The 15481-nt window shown below is 44.3% G+C and overlaps 1 pseudogene; it reads right to left on the bottom strand.

Moving 5' to 3' along the window:
• Positions 1-592: 592 nt before the first annotated feature.
• Positions 593-2523, bottom strand: LOC147707777 (uncharacterized; annotated as a pseudogene).
• Positions 2524-15481: the final 12958 nt, after the last annotated feature.

Raw genomic sequence — 15481 nt, 5'->3', positions numbered from 1 at the left:
TATATTCTGAGAACAGCAAAAATAAACCATATGACATATTGTACAAGTTATTTTGTATTTTGTATTGTGAAATATATATTATACTCCCCTTGTCTCACGCTCACTCACCTTTTTCCACCCTCTATCACCCCACTTTACTCACCCTCACTGCCCTTCTCTCACTCTCCTTCACCCCGTTCCCTTACTCCACTTCCCTCACCACCCCTCATTCCCGATTCCTTGACTTCCCTTCCCCTCTCTCCCCTCCACCAGTTTCCAGCTCTCAGTCCCTCTGCTTCACTTCTCTTCCCCTTCTTTCCTTTCTTTGCTCCCTCAGTAATTCCCATTCCCTCACTCACCTTACTCCACTTCACTCACTCCCTCTGTCCTCTCACTTCCTCATTCCCCTTCCCTCACTCCCTCTCTCTTAGCCTCACTCTCTCCATCCCCTCACTCTCTCACTCCTCTTCTGTCACGCTCACTCCCTATAACTCACCTACACTCCCTCACTTACCTTTCTTTGCTCCCTCACTCAGTCCCTTTCTGTCACTCCTTCCTTTACTCCCTCTGTCCCCTCTCTCCCTCACTCCCCTTGTCTTACTCTCATTCGCCTTTATCCATCAGGTGTCAGCATCCTCCGCCGTCTCAGGTTGAGGGGCTCATCAATTCCTTCATCTCTGCATTTTTCCCACCATAGCAAATTGTCCTCAGCTAGGATCCTCCAGTAGCGGCAGGTCTGAGCGGCTTGCAGAAGGTCCCGGGCATCTAAGAAGATAAGTACGTACAGGGCAAGCTCTTTGGGTAGTGAAGAGATGAAATCCAATGCGATAGCGAAACATATGGAGAAAGAACATGAAAGTCAGTGGGAATGTCTCAAATTCTGGGCCATAGAACAAGTGCCATTAAGTTTCATATTCATTAGAGAGCCTCCTATTTTCATATCATCATCATTATAAACGTGTGCAAATATAATAATAAACACATGTGTGCTGCAAACAAAAAGTCAATAAAATGTTTACAAATCATCGGCTTGCTGACTGTCATGGTGTCTAATACATAAAGAAAACACATAAATAGTGTACGGTATATGACCACCTTGTTGTGTGCATCATAAGTTCATTTGTGCCAAAAAATAATAGTAATAATGAATCAGTGTGAAATTTTATCAAACAAGTATCAGGTTGAGCCGCAAACTATAGACCGGTTTAGAAGCATGCAACCCAAGTGGGTACAGCCGATATGAGTAAATACCTAAACATACCAGTGCACTACTCAGTAAACATATGATTGATACGCCCAAGTGGGCCATAATAAAAACTTATAAAAAATAGCCTACCATGTGACACTGTTTGGATATTTAGACATATAACAATAATCAACTACTACTACACTACTGATCGAGATTTGGCTAGCTAGCAGCTTACTTGACCCTAGTGGGTAAAAATAACCAGTGTACTAAATGCCTAGTGCGGGATCATATACAAACTAATAACAATGTACAAATTACATATTGTTTCGGCCTCAGGGGCCAGCATTTGCATAATATTATAAATCACGTTGGAACTGTGGCTCGATGACTTGCATCATATACTTGATTTGAGATGGTTCACAGCGATCTATGAGCTCATCCAATGCTAGCAACCTCTCGGGACCAGTCCACTTCTGAAAGGTTCACAGCCAGTCCTGCAGCTCTGCTGGAGGGGCGATGGAAGGGATTCGTCGACGCTGATGCCCATGGTGGTTGGCATTTCGCAGGTCCCCAAACGTTGTGGCACTGTTTATGCATTGTGCTAATGACCTAAAACTGCTGTACTCTGAGCCTTTGCATAACTTCTTTCCAGGAGATAGGGCTCTCACATCAACACCATTCTCAGACTTTCGTTCCATCTTGGGCCGAACATGACGAATGAGGTTCCCCTCCTCAGTACGCTCCAGATAATCAATTCAGCGCTCATCCATCATATAATAGAAGTAGACGTCACTGCCATCCCCTCCATCTTTGCACTCTTCCTCCCCTTCATCCTCCCCTCGCATGCCCGAGCGGTCAGACTCTTTCGACTCATCCTCCTCTTCCTCCCCCAAAACGGCCTGAATCTCTGACTCTTCTTCCTCCTCTCTGCCCGTGCCTCTATAATGTTCCTGAGACATGTTGCCATTCAAAGCATCTCCTGTAGAACTGGATGGCCTAGGCTGTGTGTTGTTGTGCGAGCAGCTACCCCGGCCATTATCACCACTGCACTGCCTCTTCTGGCATGTCAGGCGGTCACTGTTAATTTCCAGAATGCGGGTGGTAATCCCCTTCACATGCAGGAGATCTTCTTAGGAGTTGAACCCCTTCAGCTCCTCTCTCTTCCGCACGATGCCCCGGGCTCTCCTTCTGCCCATACTCCTCAGCGCCCCCTCCATCTCCTGGACGCCCCTGCTCGGTTGATGTCCACCACGCTCTTCCGCTGCGGCTCTGAATCCTCCATGCTCCCTCTACCCGGGGGATCTATTCTGACCGCAGCCAGGAAACTCCGAAGACCTACAGGCCTCCATGCGCATTTAATATTATTTTGTTTTAATTGAGCCTAAGTATGTCGAGTTGGAATCCCCATGTAAAAAAAATAAAAAAAAAATATGCAGTTTCTTTTTTTATCGGCAGGGTATGCGTACCTATGCGAAGGTCTTGGGGAGATATATATATAAATATATTAGCCAACTAAATTACATTGAGGAGCCAGCACACATTGTTGTGGGGGTTCTTTCCGTTTTAATTTTATTGGTTACAGCATTTACACGAACAGGGGCGCGTTTCGGCAGTCAAGCTGCCTTCATCAACCTGAGTTGCGCCATATTGGTGCCTCTTTTAAAGGTTTACAGTTCATTAAAATCGAAGACGCACTTCACTCCACAGTGATTGGGTCACTACAGGCATGGGAAATAATGTAGTTTGTTTTCCCACAGAAGGCATAACCAAAATATGTTTAAACAAAGCCACAACAATGTAAACCCTGCAAAAACGAAATTTGCTTCATGGTTATTTTTACAGACTATGTTATTCAATGTTATGCCCTCTTACTTTGTACTATTGAAAGTCAATTCCCAACATGCTCTATTATGTTGCAAATGAAAACCCGGGCTGGATTGTTACGAGTCCTCCAACTGCATCTGAAGGCATCACCATTAATATTCTTCCTTTTAAAACCAAAGTCACGCTTTTAAGCAGATTACACATTCTTGCTTCAGATACCATCGCTGACTTCCAAATCCTGTCGATTCCTTAAAAGTTCCTTTTTCTCCGTTTGAAACATACTCTGCATTCGGAGACAGCTCACAGTTTTGGATCAAATACCGAAATACAAAGGAAAAGGGACTTACAGCAGTGATTCAAAATGAAGCTTGAATTTTCGTGTGTCCGGTGTAACCAAACCTAAGAGGCAATGGTACGGTCCCACAAAACCACCGCATTCTTAGGTCAGTGCCTTTTGCGGTGTCCAGCTCCATCTTAGGAGTGGGTGCCCCTGCTCGTTTGATGTCCACTGCACTCCTCCGCTGCGGCTCTGGATCCTCCTTGCTCCCTCTACCTGGGGGACCTACTCCGACCGCAGGCAGGAAACTCCGAAGACCTACAGCCTCCGTGCGCATTTAATATTATTTTGTTTCAATTGAGCCTAAGTATGCCGAGTTGAAATCCCCATGTAAAAAAAGTAAAAATAAATATGCAATTTTTTTTTATCGGCAGGGTATGCGCACCTATGCGAACCCCGCGATTTTTCAAAAAAGGCCTTGGGGAGATATATATATATATATAGTGAGCAAGGCGGCTGTGACCGTCGAAACACGTCGATCCAAGCACTAAAGAAAATAAAACTTGTTTCTGAAACGAGACCCCACAGAGTCAGCGCCTGATTTCTAAATACGGATTGTCAGGATTGGAGAGAATATATATATATATATAAAAATGTGTTCGGCGGAATAAGTGGACTTGGTATGACCATCTTTGAATATTGATTCTGCCGGAACCGCCGCTGCCCATGATACGAAGCATCCGCTAACCAAAGGGTTGGAACATGACCACATGTCAGAGAAAGATTACTTATATCGGAACTCTCGGATTTGGACTATCACTAGCGGCAGATGTAATGGGTCAAAAAGCATCGCTCCATAAACCAACTTGGCAGTGCAACAACGCGTCTTGAGTGGGACGTCTCTTCGCAATGCAGAAAAATCAAGCGCTCATCAACTAAAACATTGCCATAAACAACATGAGGTTGATGAGGAACATTGGGACCAACACTCTAAGATGGCGGCCGAAAACATTGAGGAACGGCTATGTCAGTGTAGTCCTACCTCGCTGCAAATCAGGAGGAGCCTAATAAATTGCTTTTAAAAAGAACCTAGTAACCTTGGTTTCCTTTTTCACCGTACAGCATCTGAGGAAGTCTGTTAAGACGAAACGCGTCATGCTGGGTGCATTTAAGGACTGCTTATACCCACAGCGTGCTCCTAACTGTTCCTGAAAACAGGGACAGTTTTTGTATGTCATTAATCACGTGCATACCACTTGCACGAAGGAGGCACCCATCAAAAAATGTGTTCGGCGGAATAAGTGGACTTGGTATGACCATCTTTGAATATTGATTCTGCCGGAACCGCCGCTGCCCATGATACGAAGCATCCGCTAACCAAAGGGTTGGAACATGACCACATGTCAGAGAAAGATTACTTATATCGGAACTCTCGGATTTGGACTATCACTAGCGGCAGATGTAATGGGTCAAAAAGCATCGCTCCATAAACCAACTTGGCAGTGCAACAACGCGTCTTGAGTGGGACGTCTCTTCGCAATGCAGCAAAATCAAGCGCTCATCAACTAAAACATTGCCATAAACAACATGAGGTTGATGAGGAACATTGGGACCAACACTCTAAGATGGCGGCCGAAAACATTGAGGAACGGCTATGTCAGTGTAGTCCTACATCGCTGCAAATCAGGAGGAGCCTAATAAATTGCTTTTAAAAAGAACCTAGTAACCTTGGTTTCCTTTTTCACCGTACAGCATCTGAGGAAGTCTGTTAAGACGAAACGCATCATGCTGGGTGCATTTAAGGACTGCTTATACCCACAGCGTGCTCCTAACTGTTCCTGAAAACAGGGACAGTTTTTGTATGTCATTAATCACGTGCATACCACTTGCACGAAGGAGGCACCCATCAAAAAATGTGTTCGGCGGAATAAGTGGACTTGGTATGACCATCTTTGAATATTGATTCTGCCGGAACCGCCGCTGCCCATGATACGAAGCATCCGCTAACCAAAGGGTTGGAACATGACCACATGTCAGAGAAAGATTACTTATATCGGAACTCTCGGATTTGGACTATCACTAGCGGCAGATGTAATGGGTCAAAAAGCATCGCTCCATAAACCAACTTGGCAGTGCAACAACGCGTCTTGAGTGGGACGTCTCTTCGCAATGCAGCAAAATCAAGCGCTCATCAACTAAAACATTGCCATAAACAACATGAGGTTGATGAGGAACATTGGGACCAACACTCTAAGATGGCGGCCGAAAACATTGAGGAACGGCTATGTCAGTGTAGTCCTACCTCGCTGCAAATCAGGAGGAGCCTAATAAATTGCTTTTAAAAAGAACCTAGTAACCTTGGTTTCCTTTTTCACCGTACAGCATCTGAGGAAGTCTGTTAAGACGAAACGCGTCATGCTGGGTGCATTTAAGGACTGCTTATACCCACAGCGTGCTCCTAACTGTTCCTGAAAACAGGGACAGTTTTTGTATGTCATTAATCACGTGCATACCACTTGCACGAAGGAGGCGCCCATCAAAAAATGTGTTCGGCGGAATAAGTGGACTTGGTATGACCATCTTTGAATATTGATTCTGCCGGAACCGCCGCTGCCCATGATACGAAGCATCCGCTAACCAAAGGGTTGGAACATGACCACATGTCAGAGAAAGATTACTTATATCGGAACTCTCGGATTTGGACTATCACTAGCGGCAGATGTAATGGGTCAAAAAGCATCGCTCCATAAACCAACTTGGCAGTGCAACAACCCGTCTTGAGTGGGACGTCTCTTCGCAATGCAGCAAAATCAAGCGCTCATCAACTAAAACATTGCCATAAACAACATGAGGTTGATGAGGAACATTGGGACCAACACTCTAAGATGGCGGCCGAAAACATTGAGGAACGGCTATGTCAGTGAAGTCCTACCTCGCTGCAAATCAGGAGGAGCCTAATAAATTGCTTTTAAAAAGAACCTAGTAACCTTGGTTTCCTTTTTCACCGTACAGCATCTGAGGAAGTCTGTTAAGACGAAACGCGTCATGCTGGGTGCATTTAAGGACTGCTTATACCCACAGCGTGCTCCTAACTGTTCCTGAAAACAGGGACAGTTTTTGTATGTCATTAATCACGTGCATACCACTTGCACGAAGGAGGCACCCATCAAAAAATGTGTTCGGCGGAATAAGTGGACTTGGTATGACCATCTTTGAATATTGATTCTGCCGGAACCGCCGCTGCCCATGATACGAAGCATCCGCTAACCAAAGGGTTGGAACATGACCACATGTCAGAGAAAGATTACTTATATCGGAACTCTCGGATTTGGACTACCACTAGCGGCAGATGTAATGGGTCATAAAGCATCGCTCCATAAACCAACTTGGCAGTGCAACAACGCGTCTTGAGTGGGACGTCTCTTCGCAATGCAGCAAAATCAAGCGCTCATCAACTAAAACATTGCCATAAACAACATGAGGTTGATGAGGAACATTGGGACCAACACTCTAAGATGGCGGCCGAAAACATTGAGGAACGGCTATGTCAGTGTAGTCCTACCTCGCTGCAAATCAGGAGGAGCCTAATAAATTGCTTTTAAAAAGAACCTAGTAACCTTGGTTTCCTTTTTCACCGTACAGCATCTGAGGAAGTCTGTTAAGACGAAACGCGTCATGCTGGGTGCATTTAAGGACTGCTTATACCCACAGCGTGCTCCTAACTGTTCCTGAAAACAGGGACAGTTTTTGTATGTCATTAATCACGTGCATACCACTTGCACGAAGGAGGCACCCATTAAAAAATGTGTTCGGCGGAATAAGTGGACTTGGTATGACCATCTTTGAATATTGATTCTGCCGGAACCGCCGCTGCCCATGATACGAAGCATCCGCTAACCAAAGGGTTGGAACATGACCACATGTCAGAGAAAGATTACTTATATCGGAACTCTCGGATTTGGACTATCACTAGCGGCAGATGTAATGGGTCAAAAAGCATCGCTCCATAAACCAACTTGGCAGTGCAACAACCCGTCTTGAGTGGGACGTCTCTTCGCAATGCAGCAAAATCAAGCGCTCATCAACTAAAACATTGCCATAAACAACATGAGGTTGATGAGGAACATTGGGACCAACACTCTAAGATGGCGGCCGAAAACATTGAGGAACGGCTATGTCAGTGAAGTCCTACCTCGCTGCAAATCAGGAGGAGCCTAATAAATTGCTTTTAAAAAGAACCTAGTAACCTTGGTTTCCTTTTTCACCGTACAGCATCTGAGGAAGTCTGTTAAGACGAAACGCGTCATGCTGGGTGCATTTAAGGACTGCTTATACCCACAGCGTGCTCCTAACTGTTCCTGAAAACAGGGACAGTTTTTGTATGTCATTAATCACGTGCATACCACTTGCACGAAGGAGGCACCCATCAAAAAATGTGTTCGGCGGAATAAGTGGACTTGGTATGACCATCTTTGAATATTGATTCTGCCGGAACCGCCGCTGCCCATGATACGAAGCATCCGCTAACCAAAGGGTTGGAACATGACCACATGTCAGAGAAAGATTACTTATATCGGAACTCTCGGATTTGGACTACCACTAGCGGCAGATGTAATGGGTCAAAAAGCATCGCTCCATAAACCAACTTGGCAGTGCAACAACGCGTCTTGAGTGGGACGTCTCTTCGCAATGCAGCAAAATCAAGCGCTCATCAACTAAAACATTGCCATAAACAACATGAGGTTGATGAGGAACATTGGGACCAACACTCTAAGATGGCGGCCGAAAACATTGAGGAACGGCTATGTCAGTGTAGTCCTACCTCGCTGCAAATCAGGAGGAGCCTAATAAATTGCTTTTAAAAAGAACCTAGTAACCTTGGTTTCCTTTTTCACCGTACAGCATCTGAGGAAGTCTGTTAAGACGAAACGCGTCATGCTGGGTGCATTTAAGGACTGCTTATACCCACAGCGTGCTCCTAACTGTTCCTGAAAACAGGGACAGTTTTTGTATGTCATTAATCACGTGCATACCACTTGCACGAAGGAGGCACCCATTAAAAAATGTGTTCGGCGGAATAAGTGGACTTGGTATGACCATCTTTGAATATTGATTCTGCCGGAACCGCCGCTGCCCATGATAGGAAGCATCCGCTAACCAAAGGGTTGGAACATGACCCCATGTCAGAGAAAGATTACTTATATCGGAACTCTCGGATTTGGACTATCACTAGCGGCAGATGTAATGGGTCAAAAAGCATCGCTCCATAAACCAACTTGGCAGTGCAACAACCCGTCTTGAGTGGGACGTCTCTTCGCAATGCAGCAAAATCAAGCGCTCATCAACTAAAACATTGCCATAAACAACATGAGGTTGATGAGGAACATTGGGACCAACACTCTAAGATGGCGGCCGAAAACATTGAGGAACGGCTATGTCAGTGAAGTCCTACCTCGCTGCAAATCAGGAGGAGCCTAATAAATTGCTTTTAAAAAGAACCTAGTAACCTTGGTTTCCTTTTTCACCGTACAGCATCTGAGGAAGTCTGTTAAGACGAAACGCGTCATGCTGGGTGCATTTAAGGACTGCTTATACCCACAGCGTGCTCCTAACTGTTCCTGAAAACAGGGACAGTTTTTGTATGTCATTAATCACGTGCATACCACTTGCACGAAGGAGGCACCCATCAAAAAATGTGTTCGGCGGAATAAGTGGACTTGGTATGACCATCTTTGAATATTGATTCTGCCGGAACCGCCGCTGCCCATGATACGAAGCATCCGCTAACCAAAGGGTTGGAACATGACCACATGTCAGAGAAAGATTACTTATATCGGAACTCTCGGATTTGGACTATCACTAGCGGCAGATGTAATGGGTCAAAAAGCATTGCTCCATAAACCAACTTGGCAGTGCAACAACGCGTCTTGAGTGGGACGTCTCTTCGCAATGCAGCAAAATCAAGCGCTCATCAACTAAAACATTGCCATAAACAACATGAGGTTGATGAGGAACATTGGGACCAACACTCTAAGATGGCGGCCGAAAACATTGAGGAACGGCTATGTCAGTGTAGTCCTACCTCGCTGCAAATCAGGAGGAGCCTAATAAATTGCTTTTAAAAAGAACCTAGTAACCTTGGTTTCCTTTTTCACCGTACAGCATCTGAGGAAGTCTGTTAAGACGAAACGCGTCATGCTGGGTGCATTTAAGGACTGCTTATACCCACAGCGTGCTCCTAACTGTTCCTGAAAACAGGGACAGTTTTTGTATGTCATTAATCACGTGCATACCACTTGCACCAAGGAGGCACCCATTAAAAAATGTGTTCGGCGGAATAAGTGGACTTGGTATGACCATCTTTGAATATTGATTCTGCCGGAACCGCCGCTGCCCATGATACGAAGCATCCGCTAACCAAAGGGTTGGAACATGACCCCATGTCAGAGAAAGATTACTTATATCGGAACTCTCGGATTTGGACTATCACTAGCGGCAGATGTAATGGGTCAAAAAGCATCGCTCCATAAACCAACTTGGCAGTGCAACAACCCGTCTTGAGTGGGACGTCTCTTCGCAATGCAGCAAAATCAAGCGCTCATCAACTAAAACATTGCCATAAACAACATGAGGTTGATGAGGAACATTGGGACCAACACTCTAAGATGGCGGCCGAAAACATTGAGGAACGGCTATGTCAGTGAAGTCCTACCTCGCTGCAAATCAGGAGGAGCCTAATAAATTGCTTTTAAAAAGAACCTAGTAACCTTGGTTTCCTTTTTCACCGTACAGCATCTGAGGAAGTCTGTTAAGACGAAACGCGTCATGCTGGGTGCATTTAAGGACTGCTTATACCCACAGCGTGCTCCTAACTGTTCCTGAAAACAGGGACAGTTTTTGTATGTCATTAATCACGTGCATACCACTTGCACGAAGGAGGCACCCATCAAAAAATGTGTTCGGCGGAATAAGTGGACTTGGTATGACCATCTTTGAATATTGATTCTGCCGGAACCGCCGCTGCCCATGATACGAAGCATCCGCTAACCAAAGGGTTGGAACATGACCACATGTCAGAGAAAGATTACTTATATCGGAACTCTCGGATTTGGACTATCACTAGCGGCAGATGTAATGGGTCAAAAAGCATTGCTCCATAAACCAACTTGGCAGTGCAACAACGCGTCTTGAGTGGGACGTCTCTTCGCAATGCAGCAAAATCAAGCGCTCATCAACTAAAACATTGCCATAAACAACATGAGGTTGATGAGGAACATTGGGACCAACACTCTAAGATGGCGGCCGAAAACATTGAGGAACGGCTATGTCAGTGTAGTCCTACCTCGCTGCAAATCAGGAGGAGCCTAATAAATTGCTTTTAAAAAGAACCTAGTAACCTTGGTTTCCTTTTTCACCGTACAGCATCTGAGGAAGTCTGTTAAGACGAAACGCGTCATGCTGGGTGCATTTAAGGACTGCTTATACCCACAGCGTGCTCCTAACTGTTCCTGAAAACAGGGACAGTTTTTGTATGTCATTAATCACGTGCATACCACTTGCACGAAGGAGGCACCCATCAAAAAATGTGTTCGGCGGAATAAGTGGACTTGGTATGACCATATATATATATATAAAATATATATATATATATATATATATATATATACATATATATATATTACCTACTGGCGGTCACCAGTAGGTAGTTATAGTTAGGATTGGCTACAATAGGAAATCCGCAACATTCTATTGGGAATAACTCTGGCGCCGGTTGAGGAATTTGTGTGTAATTTTCCAAAATTTTGGCCAGCTCCACTGCGCTCTTTCCCTGAAAGTTTTTGGGGGATTCCTGAAGTGGGGGCTGAGAAAAAAGGGGGGCCCAAAACGTGTTTTCCCCATGTTAATTTCCATTGGACGGTCTGACAAGTCTACAGCCCGAACCGCTGAACGGAATTACACCAAACTTGGCAAAATTGTAGGGACTGGTACACAGATGTGCCTTTGCTATGTTTGGTGAAAATTGCTCCAGTGGTTTTTACAAAAATTAACTTCAAAAACACATATATATCTATAGGCGCTCTCCGAGAGTTCACAGGTGCGCGTACCGGGAAGCGCACCCGGCGCGCTGCGGGAGTACGCGAGCGGAAAGCTGATTGGCTGTCGGTGTCTTTCAACATTCTAAACAGTCCGGAGAGTCCGCCATCTTGTGTCTCGGTAGAATCGAGACACAAGAGGTGAAAAAGAAAGGGGGAAATAATTAAAAGGGGGCAGAGTAGACACCCCCTGACCCCCTAGGTTTTCTGAGGGGGGCCTAGAAGGACCTTGAAGGGCTAAGAAACTATTTAAAAAAAATAATAATAATAATTTGCTGGGTAAGCACTGGCGGCGCTCACCGGTACGCTCTTCGATACGCGCACCCAGAGTGCACCACGAGGAAAAACAGTGTAAAAAAATAGAGTAAAAAAATAATGTTGAGTGTTTAGAGGAAAGTGATGCATTGCTGGAGTGTGTCACAAAAAGTATACAACTCTAGCAATGCATCCTTTCACATGGGGCCAGTCCCATGTGAAAGGGCCTGCGTCAGTCTTACGGCTGCTGTTAAGCAGGCGCAAGATTTGGACGCAACAGCGTCATAAAAGTGACGCAGTGATATCTCTTAGATTTCACTGCGTCACCTCTACGACCCTTTCTTGCGTCAATACACCCCTTTTGCATACATTACACCTGACGTAGGTATAATGTGGTGCAGGGGTTTACAAAGTGACGCATCTACCTAGATGCATCACTTTGTAAATATGACTCAATAAGGTCCATTTTTTACAGCACTGGTGCGTCACAAAAAGTGACGCACCAGTGGCGTAAAAGTGACGCATGGCCTCATAAATGAGGCCTTCAGTCTTCTACTCATGCGTCATATTTAATATATGACGCATTATGTCGCAAGTACTTACAGATACGTCAGTATTTCAGACGTATCTGTAAGCGCAAAAGTGATGCATTGCTGGAGTGAGTCACAAAAGTGACACAACTCCAGCAATGCATCCTTTCACATGGGGCAAGTCCCATGTGAAAGGGCCTGCATCAGTCTTACGCCTGCTGTGAGATAGGCGCAAGATTTTGACACAACGGCGTCCTAAAAGTGACGCAGTGAAATCTCATAGATTTCACTGCGTCACCTCTACGACCCTTTCTTGCGTCAATACGCCCCTTTTGCATACATTACACCTGACGTAGGTATAATGTGGCGCAGGGGTTTACAAAGTGACGCATCTACCTAGATGCGTCACTTTGTAAATATGACTGAACAAGGTGCATTTTTTACAGCACTGGTGCATCACAAAAAGTGATACACCGGTGGCGTAAAAAAAGTGACGCATGGCCTCATAAATGAGGCCTTCAGTCTTCTACTCATGCGCCATATTTAATTTATGACGCATTATGTCGCAACTACTTACAGATACGTCAGTATTTCAGACATATCTGTAAGCGCAAAAGTGATGCATTGCTGGAGTGTGTCACAAAAGTGACACAACTCCAGCAATGCATCCTTTCACATGGGGCAAGTCCCATGTGAAAGGGCCTGCATCAGTCTTACGCCTGCTGTGAGACAGGTGCAAGATTTTGACACAACGGCGTCCTAAAAGTGACGCAGTGAAATCTCATAGATTTCACTGCGTCACCTCTTCGACCTTTTCTTGCGTCAATACGCCCCTTTTGCATACATTACACCTGACGTAGGTATAATGTGGCGCATGGGTTTACAAAGTGACGCATCTACCTAGATGCGTCACTTTGTAAATATGACTCAACAAGGTGCATTTTTTACAGCACAGGTGCGTCACAAAAAGTGACGCACCGGTGGCGTAAAAGTGACGCATGGCCTCATAACTGAGGCCTTCAGTCTTCTACTCATGCATCATATTTAATTTAATTTATGACACATTATGTCGCAAGTACTTACAGATACGTCAGTATTTCTGACGTATCTGTAAGTGCAAAAGTGATGCATTGCTGGAGTGTGTCACAAAAGTGACACAACTCCAGCAATGCATCCTTTCACATGGGGCCAGGCCCATGTTAAAGGGCCCGGTCAGTGTTACGCCTGCTGTGAGGCATGTGCAAAAATGAGGCCTTCAGTCTTTTACTCTTATTTTTTCTTTCACTTTCTCTGTTTCTTCACTGCCTTTCTTACCTGGTCTCACACTTACTTGTCTTTATCCAGTCTGTATCTACACTCTTTCCAAAACATCACTGCTCTTTTCTTACCCTTCCACACCCCCGTTCCTTTACTACATTTTCTTCGCATATCCACATTCCCCATGTTCACTCTCCTTCTCCTCACTCTCCTTCCCCACACTCACCTTCTTTCAGTCCCCCTACTTCACTACCCTTCTCCTCTCATCCCTTTCTGTGCTTTCTTACTCATTTTTCTCTCCTTTATCAATGCACTCCACTTCACTTACTCTTTTTCATTTTTTTAAGAACACAGCTCTTTGATGAGAATTGGAGGTAGTTCTGAAAATAACTTTTTTTTCTTATGTTTTCCTTTTTTTAGAACAAAAACAAAAACAGGGAATGGGAAACTGCTCATCAGGAGCAAAAAACAAAAACAAATTTAGGGCTGGGAAAGGCAGTGATGGTACTCCAATGCTCGAACCATGAGCAGAAAACTTTGTTCCCCATAGCAAAGTAGCTGATCACAGTCTCTGCATTTAGTAACGCCTTTATTAAAAGCAGGCTGAATGTTAGAAATTAGCTCTTGCGATCGCCCCCTCACTGAAGTAGTTGCTCCTCCGGTTGAAGTAGAGGCCCCATCACTGGGAACCTCTCGTGCCAGAGCCCTGACACTCTCCTGGGCAAAGTTCTGGGGTTGCCTCCTCTTGACATGGCGAATCATAGTGGAGTTTCCAACAGAATATTTCTTGGTGGGGTCACCCCGTGACAGGACAGTGTGACAAATCCTGCACTCCACCTTTGGAACATTTACTATTTTCTGGTCATTTGGAATGGAAAAAAACTCCCATATGAAGTGTTCTTTCATTTTCGGCTGAGGAACTACTTCATCAAAAAATCCATCTGAGTCATCTTCACTGCTGGATGGTCTGGCAGCCATGGTAATCAAAGATATTAATCCAACAAAGATCCGACAGCAAAAAGACAGGTCTTGCAGTCACAAAAGTGAAAGAAGAAGTGAAGAAAATGGGTGGGGATTTCATTCTTTGTAAAAAAAACTGTTAGCAACCAATGAAAAGAGTTATTTTAAGGTCACATGACTTGACACGCTTACGCTGCATGCACCTAAGTGCTTCCGGGGGCGCTTACGCGGCACGAACGTAGGCGCTTCTGGGGGCGCTTACACGGCGCGAACGTAGGCGCTTCCAGGGGCGCTTACGCGTCTCGCCTAAGTAACATTTCGATAACTTTACGGAAATGCAAAATCATTTTCATTTCGGAAATCAAAAATACTGCTTTTATAAGTATGGTACTAAATGTCTTCCTTTATGATTTACTTTTCATACATATTTTTTTTTTACGAACGCAGAAATAGCGCTGTCGCTGCGCTCTCGCACCCTGAGTGCACAGGGAAAAAATGTAAAAAAAATATATATACATTTAACACATTTTAAAAAAATATATATATATAATTTATTGTTGTAAAAAACAGCTAACAAAAAAAATAATCGTAGGTTCCAAAGTCGATATACAAATGAATTAGCTTTTAAAAAACTATGAAATTCAGTGAAAAAACCCTAGGTTTCACAAACGTTATAGTTAGGAATTAGCTTTTAAAAAACCTTTGAAATTCACAAAAAAAACATAGGTTTCACAATCGATATAGTTAGGAATTAGCTTTTAAAAACCTTTGAAATTCAGTGAAAAAACCATAGGTTTCACACTCGTTATAGCTAGGAATTAGCATTTAAAAACCTTCGAAAGTCACTGAAAAAACCATAGGTTTCACACTCGTTATAGTTAGCTGAACAGTTTACTCATACAAAACCATTGAAATTTCCACGTTATAGTTAGTTGGACTCACTATAACTCGCGCGCCCGAAATCCACTGCTGATGATGTCACTTATTACATCATTCATGACATGGTCAGTGACATCACTGATGACATCACTGATGACATCTCAAATGACATCACTGATGACATCACTGATGACATCATCCATGTGATAATACGATGCACCTCCTCACGCTCTAATCT

This window comes from Lissotriton vulgaris, chromosome 6, assembly GCF_964263255.1.
Source record: "Lissotriton vulgaris chromosome 6, aLisVul1.2, whole genome shotgun sequence".
Taxonomy (NCBI): domain Eukaryota; kingdom Metazoa; phylum Chordata; class Amphibia; order Caudata; family Salamandridae; genus Lissotriton; species Lissotriton vulgaris.
This window is presented reverse-complemented; position numbering and strand designations above follow the sequence as displayed.